The sequence below is a fragment of the Heliconius melpomene genome, chromosome 5 (assembly GCF_056956725.1).
Source record: "Heliconius melpomene rosina isolate 202511_hmr_F chromosome 5, ASM5695672v1, whole genome shotgun sequence".
NCBI lineage: Eukaryota > Metazoa > Arthropoda > Insecta > Lepidoptera > Nymphalidae > Heliconius > Heliconius melpomene.
This window is the reverse complement of record NC_140393.1, coordinates 2,217,447-2,235,663: the sequence shown is the minus strand read 5'-3', so window position 1 is coordinate 2,235,663 and position 18,217 is coordinate 2,217,447. Positions and strand designations below refer to the sequence as shown.

The following is an 18,217-nucleotide window of genomic DNA, read 5'->3' as shown; positions in this document are numbered from 1 at the left end:
AATATTTCAATTAAAAATTAAATGTTGTTTTCAAGAATAGTAGATTTTTTAATATGAATTTTGAAATAAGATTTTAATAATAATTTAATAAATATAATACAATTTATTTTTACCTCTCAATTATACTTAAATTTATGTAAACTGTTTGTAACTAATAACTTGTTATTTGTATTTAACTGCATTCTGTTCCATTATGAATGTATAATAGAGTAGCCTTACCTACTGCAAAAGTACCCATTTGCGGACTCGCTTACAAAGGGTTCCGTATGAATTTGTATTGTAGGCCAACAGGAAGTTTAATCTAAAAAATATATATAAAATTGTGGGTTCATTTGCATAAAATAGTTTTTTTCCTTTAGTTTAGTTTAGTTTTATTAACCTTAAGTTAGTTCTTTTGAAATTTTATAATTGAATATTATTAAATAAGATTTAAAAGTCAAATTGTAAAAATGTCATTGAACGTTTTTATGAATTTACAGAACTAATTAATAAAATCATTCATTGAATAGTTTCTATATTGAAGGCTACCTGCTATTTTAAAATTTAAATAACTGTAAACATTATGCACTCGCACTTGACCGATTTATTTGTCCTCAAAAAGCTTTTCCCAGCTACATAATTAGTTCATTTTGTGTTTTAATTATATTATCAGGTTAGGTAGAGGTAGGGGGAGACCTCGGTTGACCTTCGAAAGCACAGTATCAAAGATGCTGGAGGAAGGTCACGTAAAACACATGAGGATCACCCCCGGATGATTGATGACAGTGGACGAGGCGAAAGAGGTATGTAGAGACCGTAGCGTTTGGCTCTCCGTTCTCTCTGACTAATCCGCTAGGGATAAAGCGTGAAGGTTCATCAGGTTAGTAACAGCATAAAAGAGACTAACCTTGACTGAGTAAGAAATGTTGCAATACATACAAGTATTACCTGTAGGTATATTTCTTATTAACTTCCGTGAGTAAAGCCCACATGGAAACTTGTGGACACTTGACATTTCAATAGTTAAAAGCTTAAATTACTGCGATATTTTCAAATATCAAGGACTCACTTTAGATATAGACAAGTTGTCAATACTTAGAAAATAAGGATGTAGTAATTGTGCTTCAGAATAAAATAGTGCGTTAAGTTACGCAGATCTACAAGTTCAGTATTGTTCTTGAAAGCAAATATATATGAAAACAAATATGAATATGAGAACGTAATTTAACCACGGTAGTGCCGCAAGCCTCGGTAGTAAACGAGAAATATCATAGTCCCTCCAATACTGCTACCGTTATGCGATAGCCGTATCACCTTTCAAAAACGAAATAATATACTTTAAATTCTGGTTAGAGAAACAAACAGACCGTTTCCACTTAAGGCTTATATATTTAATATAAATAACATTCATACATTTCATTTAGTCTTGGACTATATGTTTAAATAATTCATATCATTATCGCACATGTTAAATATGAATTCTGCGTAACTAAAATGCAAGGTAAACTGGAAATTTTATATAATTATTTGATCGTGGTCCATAATACCAATTTTATATACTTACTTCATCATGCTTTCTGTTCTCTTTGTTCTTGCAAAAAGGATCTCAAAGCAGGTAGGCAGAGGGAACCTGGGAACCTAGTGTTAAGATATTCCGTTCCCATGAAGACAATTTTGGCCCCCACTTTAGATCGAATTTTCGGCGTTACGTGTTGAGTTGTGGAACTCGCCACTCAAGGATCTAATGCTTCATTCTTTATCTTTTTACATATTTAAAATGTTAGAATATAACAAGTTTTACTAATACACCGCTTATATAATTTAAATAAATCATTAACCCCAAAGGTACCTCCTCTCTACATCACAAATTGAAGGCAGCTGTTGCAGTCATTTGTGTCTGTCAATGAGAGCGATGGCGCCAGGTGGCGACCAGCTGGCCTGCAATACCTTATTATATCTTAAAAGACAAAAGCTTTGAATAAGGGAAAGGGTATTGATAGGCATTATGTATCTGTAAATATTTTATATTTATATTCTTGGAGCAGTTTTAGAAATGTCAAGTGTACTTAGAGACGTTAATTAAAAGTTAAATAATTTAATATTGTAGTGTTTTCGTTAATTTCTTATAAGAGCCACTAGATTTAGTCATACATACATATATAAAATAGTTAAATTTTCGATTTCTGTGAATCTGTATGAAATTTTTAGATGCTTTCGAGAGAAGAAGAATAGGAACGGAATTTCTTAAATTATTATTTATTTTTATTTTATTTTTTTTGTTAGTACTGCAGGATCTCGAGTCTCTTTACATATAATTAAAATTAAATTAATATTAAATTAAAATTAAATTAATAGGGTTCGATTCCCATTTCATGTATTATAAGTGGAGGTGTGAGTGTATCTAGTCCCTTACCCTGCGGGAATGCGGGAAGGTGATTATGCGGGAAAAAGTGTATAGCTAAAAATATATACAAAGTGCGACTAAAAAGCCGAAACACTCCATCTGTGATATATGTATTAAATATAATATTTACACATTTTTAAGTCATAATTTGGTTTCTGGTGTCAGCTTTTTAATTTATTATGATTGACATTGTATTACAACCTAAACTAATTTATATTTATTATTTATGGTAATTTGATTAGAGAAATCGGAACAAGCGTGGCAATTGAATGTCGTGACTAACGCTTGAGCTTCGTTCTATTTGTTGCTTGTATTGGTTAACTAGAGAATTGAGGCTTTGGTTGGGAAGGTTTGTTGGTATGTTTCTTAGAATAGATCTTAGAAAAGAAAATAAAGGAAAATTCTTATGTTTTTCCTTCTATTATATTTAAAATTATTTAACGAATATATTTTTTTGTTTTTTTAATAATCATTGTAAATATCGGAAATATTGTTAATAAATTCCATTATTCATTAATCTTAAATTTAAAAATATCTTTCTTTTAGTTTCATGCTATTTCCCGCACAATGCAAACTTCGTTAACATTAAAATCGATCCGTCGGCAGAACTCAACGCCACGCTTTGCCTCGTTAAGAGAGTGGGGATATGAAAAGGTTACATATTTCTTTCCGTCTTTATTTGAGTGGGAATCGAACTCACAACCGTCGTGTTTACATTCACACGCTTTTGCCCCCGCGCCTTCCTGGCCTGGTACCTACTGTAATTATCTAATATCTATCAAAGTAGTTATATTACTTTGATTTAATGATTTTACTGACCAAACTTGTTTTGTCTGGGGTCTGTGGTCGGTCTGGTATTGAAATGGACTAGTCTCTTTTTTAAATTACATTGGAAATCACAAAAAAATAAAAAAATTAATCAGCTTCACACTGTATCCCACACACAACAGGCAGAGGGAACCTAGTGTAAAAACACTCCGTTCCCTAAAAAAGAGAATAATTCGGCGAAATTGAATATTTTTTTAAATTTTATCTTATTCTTGTTCAATAAAAAAATACCTACATATATATATTTTTTTTAGTATACGAAAGGTAATAAAGCAACTCTTATATGAACTCTTAGATTACGTAAACTAAGTATATTTTATTTCACTGAATTGCGTGGGTTTTAAAAAATGTGTGAACCCGTGGGCGGTGTGTAGTGTTGACAGAAAACTTTAGATTGAATTTAATAACATTTAAAAGCTCCCACACTCTGCCTCGTCATAGATTTTCCAGCGGAGGCGTCGTACTGTTCTCTGAATGACAATTTAATAGCATAATCATAATAGAAATCGTGATAAACATTTTATCATTAAAATTCTATTGTATATTAGTCTAGTAATAAAAGTTATAAGTTTTCGTAGGTTCGATTTTTTTTGTCTCCTTGTAGGTATTTGTCCAAGTAATGCCGCCTTCTGCATTAGGATTTTTTATAGTTAAGCTTTATATCGCTTATTTTTAAATATTTGAACACATCTTCACCAATTTTTTTTCAATTGTTACAAAATTAATACTAATATTTATTATTAATAATAATCATGATATCGTCTATAGTAATATCAATATTATACAAATATATATGCTATTATTTAATAAAAATTGAATTGAATCAAATCAAATCAGCTTTACGCTGTCTCCCGCACACAGCAGGGTAATGAGAGGGAACCTAGTGCTCCCCAAGTACACTTCGTTCCCCACTTATTATTTAATATTATCCCCATATACTGAGGTAATTTTAAAATATTTAGAATTAAATCACCTTGACGTTACATTGACCTTAATTACCTTTAGAATTGCGAATACAATTGAAAAATTTACAAAAACCCGTATAAAGATAGAGAAGACTTCGAACCTTCGATACCATATGTGGTAGTGAGTGCTCTTATCTTATATTTTATCACCGTCAGCGTGACCTTCACTCGTTAACATTTAAAGGTGTAGAGGATATATCTGGTCTTGTATAAAAATCTAAAAGATTTTAAAAAGTTCGTTCAGTAATGTTGTCTGTATAATTTTTTTAGCTTCACGCTTTATCCCGCATGTAGGTTTATTTATTTATTTATTTATTAGGAAGCTAACGTTACATACTAAGACTACAATGGTTACAAACATTTTTAAATATATTGATACAAAATATGTCTCAATTATAGGCCAACTTTGCATGTATAATAAAGTTGTTGCTCACATCTAAATGAAAAAAAAGCAACAATAATAAAAAAAAACTACTAACCAGGTTTTACCTTAGGTTAGTGTAAGGACACTCCGTTCCCTATTTTGCGCCGAAATCTGGAGGCATTGAGATTTGCGGAGCTGAACGCCACGCTTGTCGCGTTCACAGTCATACTTTGTGCTCCTGCGCCACGAATGGACTCAATAAGTAATTAATATAATGAAACTTTCTCCAAATAATTAACTTAAAGTTTTAGTTATTTAGCTATTATATGGGGTAACGATTACTTCTATTACCCAAAAGTTAACAATTAGGCATACTGTGCAGCGAGGTGAATCAAAACAATGTATTTTTGTAACACCATTGACCAAGATATCTGAGAAACGAAGATTGAATTGAAATTGGTCAAGGAAAAGATTTTTTTTTCAACTACTTATATAATACCTAACTAACTTTGTTGTAAACCTAGATACTACTTACGTGAAGATACAACCTATTGTTTGTTTTTAAATAAGAAGACAAGAAAAAAATTATGACCGTTTGTTTTTACTTCCCACTGGGAACCTAGGGTGAAACACTCCGTTCCCCACTTTCCGCCAAAGGTAGTTGAGTGGTAGAAATCAACTTTGCGCTTTGCCTTATGAAATTTTAATAAATAATCAATGTAAATAATATTTATTTACATTTATATTGGTTGCTCGCTCTGGTGTCTCGCTCTGGTGTCGAGGCAAAGAGAAACGTTGAATTCCGCCATTCAACACGCAAAAGCCTACAGAGGGGGACGTCCTACAGAGTGTCTTAACATTAGGTTCCCTTTGCCTACCCTGCTGTGTGCGGGATATAGCGTAAAGCTGATTTAAGTGGGAATCGAACCTACAACCGTCGCTTTTATAGTCACAAGCTTAGTGCCACTGCGTCACATTGAAAAGCAGTAATTTAATATAAATAATAATATATTATTAAATTGCAATCAATAATAAAAGTGTTTATAAATACATTTATTACAAGGTGTCGGAAATAACTGTCGTATATACAGCGTGTTCTTAAATCCTTGTAATTGTATGATAAACTTGAAACTGTGGAGGGGCAGAAGCTCATTTACAAACTGGCACGTTCCCGGGATAAAGTGACGCAAGATATCGCAAAATGTCTTTGCGTCAAAGATTCCCAGGGCACGCTGCTCTGTAGTCATGCCTCTGTGAAGGAGAGGTGGAGAAGCTACTTCCAAGAGTTGCTGAATACTCAGCACCCATGCAGTCTTCATCACGACCCACCGCCTAACCTCGGACTTATTGCCCCGATAACCCTTGACGAAACACGTAATTGCCTTCGACGCATGAAGAACGGAAAAGCGGTGGGACCTGACGACATTCCGATCGAAGCGTGGAAATCGTTGGGCTCTCTTGGTGTGCTCATGCTTACTGACCTTTTTAACCATATCTTGAACACTGGTAAGATGCCGCATCAGTGGCGGCTTAGCTTCATTACCCCTATTTACAAAGGAAGGGGCAGTGTTCAAGATTGTGGTAGTTATAGGGGCATTAAGCTTATGAGTCATACCATGAAGCTCTTCGAGCGCATGATCGACCTCAGGCTCCGCCGGGAGTGTACTATCTCTGAGTCTCAATATGGATTTCAGCCAGGATCGGGCACCATGGACGCCATTTTCGCCCTCAGAACTTTGATGGAGGCATACAGGGAAAAAAGGAGAGCTCTGCATGTGGCCTTTTTAGATCTGCAGAAGGCCTTTGACTGTGTGCCTCGTCAGTGTATCTGGTGGGCATTGCGATCCAAAGGGATCCCTGAGGTCTATATTGAGATTATCAGAGACATGTACCACGATTCCGCTTCTATGGTTAGGACTGCTGTTGGCGACACTAGACCCTTCCCGATCACAGTGGGGGTTCACCAGGGCTCGGCTTTTAGTCCGTTCTTATTCAATGTAGTGCTCGATACTGTCTCGGCTCACATCCAGGACCAGCCTCCATGGCTGATGATGTATGCCGACGACATAGCACTCATTGCCGAGAACCGACTGACGCTGGAGCATAAAGTGAACCTCTGGAAGGGTACGCTTGAGAACGGCGGTCTTAAACTAAATGTGTCGAAGACAGAGTACATGGCCTGCGGGAGCCGGGACTCGAGCACCATCCTTATAGGACCTAAGCCAGCCGTTAAGTCGGAGAAGTTCAGGTACCTTGGATCCGTTATGCACGAGTCTGGAGGCATCGATCACGATAAGGGATAAGCGCTGCCTGGGCCAAATGGCGGGAGGTCACTGGTGTGGTCTGCGACCGCAGAATACCGCCCAAGCTCAAGGGGCTGATATACAAGAGCATCATCCGACCGGTTCTTTTATACGGCAGCGAATGTTGGCCGGCACTATCTCGGCACACTCAGGAGCTTCACGTCACGGAAATGAAGATGCTGAGGTGGATGTGCGGCGTAACGCGGTCTGACCGCATACGCAACACATTCATTCGAGGTAGTCTTGGTGTCCGTGACGTAGCGGATAAGCTCCAAGAGCGTCGTCTGAGATGGTTTGGCCACGTTACGCGCCGGCCTAAGAACTATGTCGGATGCAAGTGCCTTGCTATATCAGTTCCTGGAGTGAGACCTCCTGGACGCCCAAGGAAGCGCTGGCTGGATGTCGTGATGCAGGACATGAGAGCCAATGGTCTAACCACCGAGGACGCAAAAGACCGTGCAAAGTGGAGTAGGTTGAGTAGGAGGGCAGACCCTGGCAATAGCCGGGATTAATGCCAGGAGGAAGAAGAAGAAGAAGAAGTTCTTAAATCCTTGTAACTAGATATGTAATGATAGCATTTGTCAGTATTAATAAAAACTAACTTAGTTTTTCCAGGGTGTGGAAAGAGAGTTCGAAACTCCAGACATTCCGTTGTCCAGCTTTCCCCTCAACTTCAAGTGGTGGAATTCAACGCCGTACTGTTTCTAGCAGGACGGGAGAATGTAAATAAATCGTTATCCCGGTAAGGATCGAAGTCATAACCAGCGTGTTGTTTAAATTTCAAAACTTTAATTTAGTTAAATAAAAAAAGTAATCAAAATATTTTAGCCTCGTTTAGGAATTATAATAATTTAACGATAGGAGGCGCTAAACGTATATTAAAAAAAAAGCATTTTCTCTTGGTAAAAGAGCAGATTTTTTAATAATTTAATAATTAATATTTTTTAATAAGAAACTGCACATAAGAAACTGAAAACATTACAAACCCAACTAAAAACCAATTTTAAGATGAAGAAATTGTAAATAACTTATCTTACTTATCTTATTTCGCGATGTTGATATTAGTATGCCACTAGGATAGTTCTGTCGTAACCAACGGTCTATGTCGGTACTAGAGTGTAATACCTGGGCAACGAGTGTAGCGCTATTTAGAACACCTTAGGTCTTACTACATCAAGTTATAGTTACTTGATGTATTTACTCAATTTTAAAGGAAACTAGCTTGAAAAACCTATATTGTCTTTAATAAATTGTAGAGATGAAAATTACATTGGAATTTAATTAAATGTAAGGAAATTAAAAGTTATATGTAAGATTCGGGATTTTTTAAATGAAATGTGTTATGTAACAGTGTAGAGGCCGGCTGTAGTAAACGCAACGATTGTAGGTTCTATTCCCGGTTCCCATTTGATATTAATTTCCTCGTAGGTATTACTACAACACGGTATGTCTCCAAAATCGGCTGGAAAAAGGCGAACGGAATGTATTAACACTAGTTTTTCTCTGCCTACCCTACTTTGTCAAACACAGCCAATTAAGTTTTAAAAAAAGTTCTTTTAATTTTTTTACTGAATCTGTTTTCGAAAAAATAATAATAATATTATGAATGTATAGTGTTATTTCACTAACAATTGTCACGCATAATACTATACAGTATAGGCAACGTGTTATAATATTTAGCATATTCGCGAATGCCATTCTAAGTGGTAAGTATTATGTCGGGTATACGGAGACGGGTTTCAGTTTGTGAGTCACTGTGACATTTAGAAACTTTTCACGTATAGCTATTAGATGTATATAGATTTCTTTTGTTTCGCTTAATTATATAATTTTCAGAATGTTTTTTATATTATGCTGTAAAAGTTTTGAGGCCAGCGACTGTTGTGGGTTTGATTCCCATTCGAGGAAATGAATAATTTAATATTTTAATTTCTTCGTTATATTGACGAGGGTAATGCGCGGCGTTGAGTTCCGCCACTTAACACGCAAAGCCTTCGGAGTTCGGCGGAAAATGGGGAACGGAATGTCTTAACACTAGTTTCCCCCTACTTACTCTGTTGTGCGGGATACATTGTGAAGCTTAAAACAATGTATATGTTTTATAGTAAAACCACCATTAAATTGTATTAGGTACCATTAATAGCATCAACTATTTCTATCTATCTAAAGTATATAAGTAATATATGGAAGTGGTAGTGAATTCAATTCAACTAAACGAATAGAAACAAGTTCTCCAATGTTGATTTAGTTAGCGCTGATGTAATATCAACGCCAACAAACAGATGTAGAGTAATTAAATGTACATAGTTTTTACATAAAATTTGCATGTAAATATGTTTATACTGCACTGAATATTTTTCAATGAATTAAGCATAGAAATATGCGTTGCTGCTCTTAGAGAAGAAATATTGTATATGTGGTTTTTTTTAAAATACAAAAAGTAGTTATTTAAATGAATTATTCTAAAAAAAACATTCTTCCACTATGGCCTTATTCACGATTTTATCTGATCGTTACGAATACGTAATCTGAATTTTATTAGTCTTTTCTCGATTATTATTTACATAATTATCTTTTCTTTTTTTTATTTTCTTTCTTATCTTTTTTTTCTGGCAGTCTACTAGGTAAAATACCAGAGATGTGTGATGTTTTGTGAAGTTCCCTTAACATAAAATATCAGCAAATACATGAACTTACATAAAGAAGGTGTCACATATATCTAAACTTAAACCAGATATAATATGTTAAGACCAGATTATTTTACTATCATAAATTTCATTAATTGATATGTTTTGACTATAAATTACATTTGAAATTAGAAACGGCAATAATTAAATGTTGTAATATAACAGCTGTAGCAAATCTATGAATCGCACCCTTCAAAGAAAAGAGCTAACTCGAAAGTCTATTTAAAAAGTTAATTTTAATTTTGCTGCCCCCCTAAAAGTAAAAAATATAAAAATAAATACTGTATAAATGTACGTTAGCCATTGCTAGCAAATATATTTTTCCATTTTAATTATATAACATTCCGTGAACTCTCTATATTCCGACCTTATAGGGAACCTAGCGATAATAAAATTGTGTAAACTTAAATTAAAATTCACGAAACGTTCACGTTGTGAACCGCAAACATTGAAAAACAATTCTTATTTATAAAAGTAGGTTAATAGATTGTATATTATGGCTAAGATCGTTTATTATATTATTATTAAAATAGCTGTTTACATTATACTGGTAGTTGGAATGCCATAACCATGTTTGGGGTTATATTATATTAAAGTTATAATTATAAAAGGAATATGGAACCTTTATTAAGTAATATAAGAAAAGTATACACTCCGTTCCCCACGCACCGCCCACTCTTCAAGAAAGCGTGTGGAGTACCTAGGGGAAATCAACGATGCGCTTTATCTTGTTACCAGAGCGAAGAATTGAAATTCATTAATTTCTTTGAGTAGGAATCGAACCGACAGCCATCGCGTTTGCATTCAGAGACTGCAGACCATCGTGGACGACAATCAAAATTAAAATATATTACATGCATTTTGTTTTTCTAGTTTATATCCATTTGATTAATATACCTACCTATAAACAAAATAGATAATTCGCATTTCTCCTCTAACATCTAGATATAATCTAAAGTAGGACAGGCTGCTATGAAAGATACCACATAGGTTTTGGATTTCGTGGGAATAATAACCATAATAGTAATAGATATTCACTTTCGCAAGTTTCGATATATTTCATGCCGCGACCAAGGCGTGCTATCCAGTTAGGTTTTGTGAAAGTACGTCTAGAATATAGGTACGTTTAGGGCTGTAGGGTTTTACTTTGATTGACAATACAATCGTCTTTTCAAAATCATATTTATTTAGTTAATATAGTATTTATTAGATTCTAATAATATAACAAAAATATACATAATTAAATAGGAAAACAAGAAATGGTTAAGTATAATAATAGTCCTCAATTTTCAAAACGGTTACTTGCAGTCATAAGCTCCCTTAACTAGAAACTAGCTTAGAAAGCTCAAAGTAAGTACTAGAATAGTAAAAGCTAAATCAACGAGCTCGTTGATTCTAAAGCTTTAGTTCAGAGGTCATTTCCTCGCTATGGTAATGAGGCAAGACGCGAAGTTCAGTTCTGCTACTCAACTAGCAATGTCTATAGAATTCGGCGGAAAATGGTGAAAGGAAGTGTGAGGAAATGAGTGATTAAACACTACATTCCCAGGTGCCATTTGCTACATGCTATGTGCGAGATACAGCGTGAAGTAAGAAGTGAAAAAAACTAGCTATAGAAATAATGAGATAAGAAAATAATTTACAAGTAGGTATATAAACTTTTGACAACCCTATATTAACCAAGTATTCGATTATAGTATAACAGTTTATTAATCTTAATTTCGCGGGTTTGCCATGGAAAGTGTTTACAAAGGGAAAGTACATCGATAAGGTTAGCGGGTTTCAAATTAAATTTGTTTATTTTCACATTACGTAACGTTTGTAACGCTGTCTGCGTTTTAATAACTATTTTAGAAAGGAAATCGATCGATATCCGTTCATTTGTATCGTCGCTTCTTTAAATCATAGTGGAAATTTTACGTTTTTTATTGCTTATCTTCGTTTTATTGTATTTCCCTCATACTTTAGGTAGCAGGAAGGTGATAACTATTTAGCCGTTGTTTAATTTCCGTTGAAAATGTATTGATTATTGCATATTTATTGGCGGAATATATCGCTGTACTTAATAGAGCTATTAAGACATTTTTTTTTGATATAAACAATTTTCGGAGTACAAAGTGTGAGTGTAAACGCGAGTAGTTTTGGGCTGCAGTAAATGAAATATTTATTTAATTTTATATTTCCATCTTCGGTCTGGTGTCAAGACAAAACGCGGAGTTGAGTTACGCCGCTCAACACGTAATGCCTCCAGAATTTAGCAGAAAGTTGGGGACGGGTCTTAACACTATGTTCCCTCTGCGTACCCTGCTGTGTGCGGGATACAGCGTGAAGCTGTTATAAGTGTCATGCTAGTCCACATTTATTTGTATGCTAGTCAAATAGTTTTTAATTTGACGTAAGTACCTATAAATTGTGACGTGAATCGTGATGTATCAAAGAAAATGAAAGCCCTATGTAAGTATGTATTGATAAGATAAGCAATAAAATTTATATGTAAATTGAAGACAATGCAGGCAAATTAGAATACAATAACTTTCTACTTACTGTTAGCGTTGTGAATTTATTATAATGTAAAGTTATTTTTATTAGTATTTTGTTGTTAAACTTTATTAGAATTATGGTATAATAATTCTAATAAAGTTGTTATTTTCTTTGGCTTAAATTTTTAAATAATATTTTGTGAAGTCAAATGACACAATTTTGTTATAATTGTATTTGTCAAGATAGTTGTTGATTTGACTAATAATATAAAAGGCATGGAATTAGTAGTCGGGATTCATTCCTTGCCCGAGCCTCGGCAAATACACTTACTTTACGGCACAGTGGTATCTATCAATAAAGTGTTGGAACCGAATGGTTGTTTCTATTATTAACCTGAAGAAGCTTATAGTTCAGAAGTGGCGAGTGTTTCCACGTTAACACATCAAGAGGTTATATTAAGGCCAGTATCAATTATTTTTTATTATCTTTATATTCATTGAAATTAACAGTATGCATTAAGATACCTATGTACAATAGGTAGACATATTATTGTTTTTTATATACTTATTTATTTTGTAAACTGATACAACTGGGTGTAAGTTTCAGATTGAGTCACGAGTGTAAATGGAAATTATCATGAAGGTGTAAGAAGACGCAAACGTGAACGTGGGCCAATCTTGGGTCGTAAGCTGAGTTCGCGCTCGTCTAGCAGATACCGATTGAGATGGCATCATCGAGCTTCGAGGTCACCTTTCGAGCGAATTGCAGTTATCAACTTTAATTAAGGCCACGTCGCAGTCACAAGCGACGAAGAAGAATGCTGGTGAGTGAATCATCTAGTTCTGATAGTAGATGTGGAATAGAAGATACGACTCCGTTCGTACGAAAAGAATGAATTAGCGTTGATAAAGAAGTACCTACATTCATAATTAAAGAAGTAATTAACCTACTCATACTTAAAACAATTCTATCAACATATATTACCTACAAATACTTCTAATACGATTCCCGAATTTAACCGCTCAAATGAAGAACAAACTTTGGATATTTGGTTAACGAGAATACCGAGAAAACTATTTAAAGTATAAATAGCCAGGAACTCAATTACTCATTACGTCTACTTTAAACCTAAATATAATGAACTTTTAGAAACGAAATTATCATGAAATGAATTTATTAAATAGATGTGAAATGTAGGGTAAAAAGGCTATTGATTTGTATTATTGATGCTACAGAGGATTGTAGAATACGATTAGGAGTACAAGTTGGAAATTTTGTAGTTCCAGAAGATTTACTAGCCTACTTGAAATTCAGCAAGTTGGAATATGAATATTTAAAATCATTAATAACTTGTATTATTTGTAAATGGTTACAAAGAAATGCTAAAATAAAAATAATTCTTAAAGTAAGTTAATAAATATATAATACATGCCTTTTGTTTAAAATCACTGAGTCGATTTTCTTTAATGAGAAATAAGTAATATGATTTTCGAAATTTACGTTTCGCTGAAAGGTTTTGGTAAATACTTAAAACTATCGGTAAGCTATAGATTATTTAAATTCAAAATGAAAATTTAAATAAATTCAAAATGTTACAACTAATATTAAAATTCTTATAATACAAGATAATTTACTAAAAATATCCAGTATTATTGAGCCATAATTTTACAGTGCATAATGGTATTGTACTAATTCAAGCGGATATAAAAAAAAAATAATTTTCCAAAAAAAAAAAAATGTTGTGAAAGCGGTGGTGAAAAAAATAAATAAAAATATAGTTAGTTCAGTCCCATTAGAAACAGAATAAAATATTCAATCATGTAAAGTGTATATAAAAGAGTTTATAAGAGTAGCAAAAGATTGTATCATTTTTAATAAACTTAAGTGAACCTTATGAATTCTAAAAAAAAATCGTGATCAATTAAATATTTTTAAGTCTGAATTTTAAATTTTAAAAAGTCCGAGCTGCTTTTAAGTTATTAAATTTTAGAAATCTGTTCAAATTTCGTTCGTACGTTTCTACGTATAGCGTTTACGGCTGTGCGTGTGTTAGAAAGCGTGCGTATTACCTCAGTTGGTAAGAACATGTCCTTTTATTAAAGGATTAGAGTACAATTAATGGAGGCCAAACATGTAGTAAATATTAATAAGATAGAAGCGACTGTAGAGCAAAATTTTGAAAAAAAAACATGTGTTGTTGGCGATGTATTGAACTCGAGTGATAAAATAAAAATATGAAGAATTATTTCGTTAATATAGTAAATAACTTTCAATTAGGATGTTGGGCTTAGGTTTAACTCATTTTAAAGAAATGACATCAACTTAAAAAAAAATCATCACCGTCGTATATTACAGCCGGCAAACGACTTTAAAAAAAAAAGAGATTTTAATAACACGGGTGGTAAGATGGTGGCTTCATAATAACAACTTAGCTAAAAGAATAGAAACAGAAAGTAACTGAAATGCAAAAGACAGATGGCGAGATTTTAAATATAAAGCGTATATTAGACGAAAGTGAAATTGAAATGATATTTACAAGAAAAAAATCAAAATTATAAAAAAAAGGAATGGTATATAGTTATTCATAATAGATTCAAATTGATAGTTCCAAAAGTTGTTAGGCGGCAATTGTTGAAAAAAAAAAAACAAATATGATTTAGAGTATTTTGAAGGTGATAAAACTTTAGAAACCTTTTTTTGAATGTAGTTATCGCAAAACAAGGTATGTTCCACTCTGTTCCAAAAATTGATAAATCTGTCCACACCATTCACCATACACCACACTAGTGGCCCGCCCGCTTAAACTACATGATTATTCATTTAATAACCAGAATTGACTGACAGTCAAATGTGTTGATGTCAATGAATAAATATGATTCGTTCAGAAACAGCCTTAAATGTTAATAAATTATTTATTTTGGTGAGGATTTATAATACTCTTTGTAAAATAAAAACTGCATATTAAAAAAAATATATATATACCCGAATCGAATATCGAATCGAAAATAGTTAAATTGACAACGTCCTCCTTTTGGAAGTCGATTTAAAATATACGTTAAGTATAACTATAGGTGTAGATTGCTATATATTCGTAGGCGAACTAATGCCTTAAATTCATTTAAATGATGATAGTTTTTATTTATAAACCGATTTTGCTAAAACAAGATTTAGATCTTATGCTGAGTTAAAACCGCAATTCGTGTAAGTTAAGTAAATCGGGTCAGCACTTTCCGAGATAAACATAATCATATACAAACAGACAAGAAAATTTAAAAGATATAGACATTTTTGCTTTCTATTATTCCTTTTAAGTGTCCCTCTATCCATTCCAGTCAAAAGTACTAAATGTACAAACAAAATATTTTTACTGTAGAATATAAAATTGTTCCCTTTATTAATGCCTCTAAAGAAACTCATATATAATAGACGCTTATAATAAATTTATTACTATAAATGCTGTCAAAAATACGAAAACAACTTTAAAATTACTAAATCATTATTTTAGTTCCTTCATTCACGAGTAAAAGCTTCCTAAGCTTTAAAGAATTTATTGAAACGCATAAGAACAGTCGTGTATTAAAAGCAGTTGCTACATCCCGTACAAACGGACAAGTAATGTTATAACAACAATGTTAAACATAATTGTCAAGAAAATAGAAATGAAAATAATACTCAGGCGGCGGAAAAAAAAGAAAAGAAGTAAATTTATGAATAACAAATGATCAGAAAAAATAAAGAAAATAAATAACAGTGGCGTAAGAAGGTTAAAAGAGCGCGAGATTCTCTGCGAGATGTCTTCAAAGATAAACCCGACAAAATGAACATTGTCATAGTAAAAATAGTGATGGACATACGATAGGAACGAGAAATAAAGATAAGCTTGTTACGCCAAGTTTTCGCCTCCAAAAAGTTAATAAGTCTTTTATCGGTCTGAGTATACGTGTATATAATAAAATTCCGCTGTGTTCCAAGTTTGCCACTTCCAAAATTTAAAGTATTTGTAAAAAAAAAACAAAAAAATTCTAACAAGTAAAGCTTATTACACTGTACAAGAATATTTAAAGGATATACATGTTGGAATGTAGTGCAGGATAGCTGCCAGCCAATGTAATAGTAAATATACCATTGACTTTCAAAAGAGCAACTGTTGAGTTTCTTGCCGGCTCTTCCCAGCAGAACTGCCTTCCGAGCCGGTGGTAGCTTTTTGTTTATATGTTCATGCGACGATTCAAGAGTGCTTATAATAAGTTTTTTTTAATTAAAGAATATTTTGAATTTAATAACTACAAAGTAAGTGACTACTAGGTGGTTGGGATTCAACGCGATATTAAGATTAAAAATGGTAAATAGAAAAAAAAGAACTTGTAGCAAGATTATAAGGATCATACCTCAATTACCAAAAGTGGAAAATATCAAGGAGTATTTTCAGTTCATAAAAATGTTTCCTTGGATATCTTATAATCGGGATCGGTTTAAATGATACTGATGATGACTTGATTGACTCGGTTGACTAGTCTTTAGAAGGTTTAATTTTTGATGTAGTTAATAGCAGATGCGCAAGTGATGAAATTGGGCAAGGAAAGAAATTGAGCAAATGTCGAAATTAATAATGAAGTTTTGAATGATTATGAAAGTTGATAAAGAGTGTAGGAAGAGTTTATGGTAAAGTTGATAGTTTTAGTGATGGTATAAATAATTGTGAGGAGATATGAATCTCCTCATGTTGAGTAGAGATTTAGAACATGAAAATTATTATGAGTATACTATACTTATAGGTGCCCATGAGACCAATAAGCCGGATGATGAGTGCATCTAGCTAGTGCATCTAGCTTACATGATTATCTGTACACACATGAGGCCGATAGGCCAACTAAGGAGTGTAACAGATATTGAATTGAATATAATAATGACCATGATTATGATAAATAAACAATTGTGAGGGGAATGAATCTCCTCATGTTGAGTAGAGATTTAGAACATGAAAATGATGATGAGTAAGTATAAGTGCACATGAGACCGATAAGTCAAATGATGAGTGCATCTAGCTTACATGATAATCTGTACACACATGAGGCCGATAGGCCAACTAAGGAGTGTAACAGATATTGAATTGAAAATGATAATGATAATGATAATGATAATGATAATGATAATGATAATGATAATGATAATGACAATGACAATGACAATGACAATGATAATGATAATGATAATGATAATGACAATGATAATGATTTAGAATAGTTTAGTGAGTAAGAAATTGATGTAATATGATTTTAGTTTGGGTGTACATAAGACCGATAAGTCAAATGATGAGTACACCTGGCTAAAATCATAACCTGTTCACACATGAGGCTGATAAGCCAACTAAGGAGTGTAACAGATATATCTGTGTTGTTTAAGTTTTTTTTTTATTCTTTTTGTGTTATTATTTAATTGTATATGTAATTGTAGGAACAATTAATTGCAAGATGGCCGAGAAGATTAAGTTTTATATACATGAATGTCTGTTTTAATTTTTGGTTATTTTTTTTTTTCTAATTTTTCGAGGGGACTCGAAGGTAAAGGAAGGCCGAGCTGTTAGCGTTGTGAATTTATTATAATGTAAAGTTATTTTTATTAGTATTTTGTTGTTAAACTTTATTAGAATTATGGTATAATAATTCTAATAAAGTTGTTATTTTCTTTGGCTTAAATTTTTAAATAATATTTTGTGAAGTCAAATGACACAATTTTGTTATAATTGTATTTGTCAAGATAGTTGTTGATTTGACTAATAATATAAAAGGCATGGAATTAGTAGTCGGGATTCATTCCTTGCCCGAGCCTCGGCAAATACACTTACTTTACGGCACAGTGGTATCTATCAATAAAGTGTTGGAACCGAATGGTTGTTTCTATTATTAACCTGAAGAAGCTTATATTACAATAAGATATACCTACATTTAAACATGTCCATATTTAGTACAAAACTAATATTTTTTTCAGCTTAGCTTCACGCATTTACGCATATAGTAGGGTACGCAGAGGGAACCTAGTGTTAAAATACTCCGTTTCCCACTTTCTGCCGAAGTAAGCAAAACAAGGACTTTTGTTTTGGTGCTAGAGCGAAGAAATGAAAATATAATTAAATAATAATTCATACCCTCGCGTAGGGGTCAAATCCACAACTGTGGCGTGACAGTCACACCCTTGTTCCTCTATGC

At 33.1% G+C, this 18,217-nt stretch overlaps 2 long non-coding RNA genes across 2 annotated transcripts; both read left to right on the top strand.

The window, feature by feature from the left end:
• The first annotated feature begins 1,411 nt into the window (after window positions 1–1,411).
• LOC146538856 (uncharacterized) lies at window positions 1,412–2,080 on the top strand. The gene is made up of 2 exons (XR_014878012.1): window positions 1,412–1,480; window positions 1,825–2,080. It is a non-coding gene; the product is annotated as an uncharacterized LOC146538856 (long non-coding RNA).
• Window positions 2,081–12,077: 9,997 nt separating this feature from the next.
• Window positions 12,078–17,899, top strand: LOC146538855 (uncharacterized). Its single transcript, XR_014877988.1, has 2 exons — window positions 12,078–12,834; window positions 15,517–17,899. It is a non-coding gene; the product is annotated as an uncharacterized LOC146538855 (long non-coding RNA).
• Window positions 17,900–18,217: the final 318 nt, after the last annotated feature.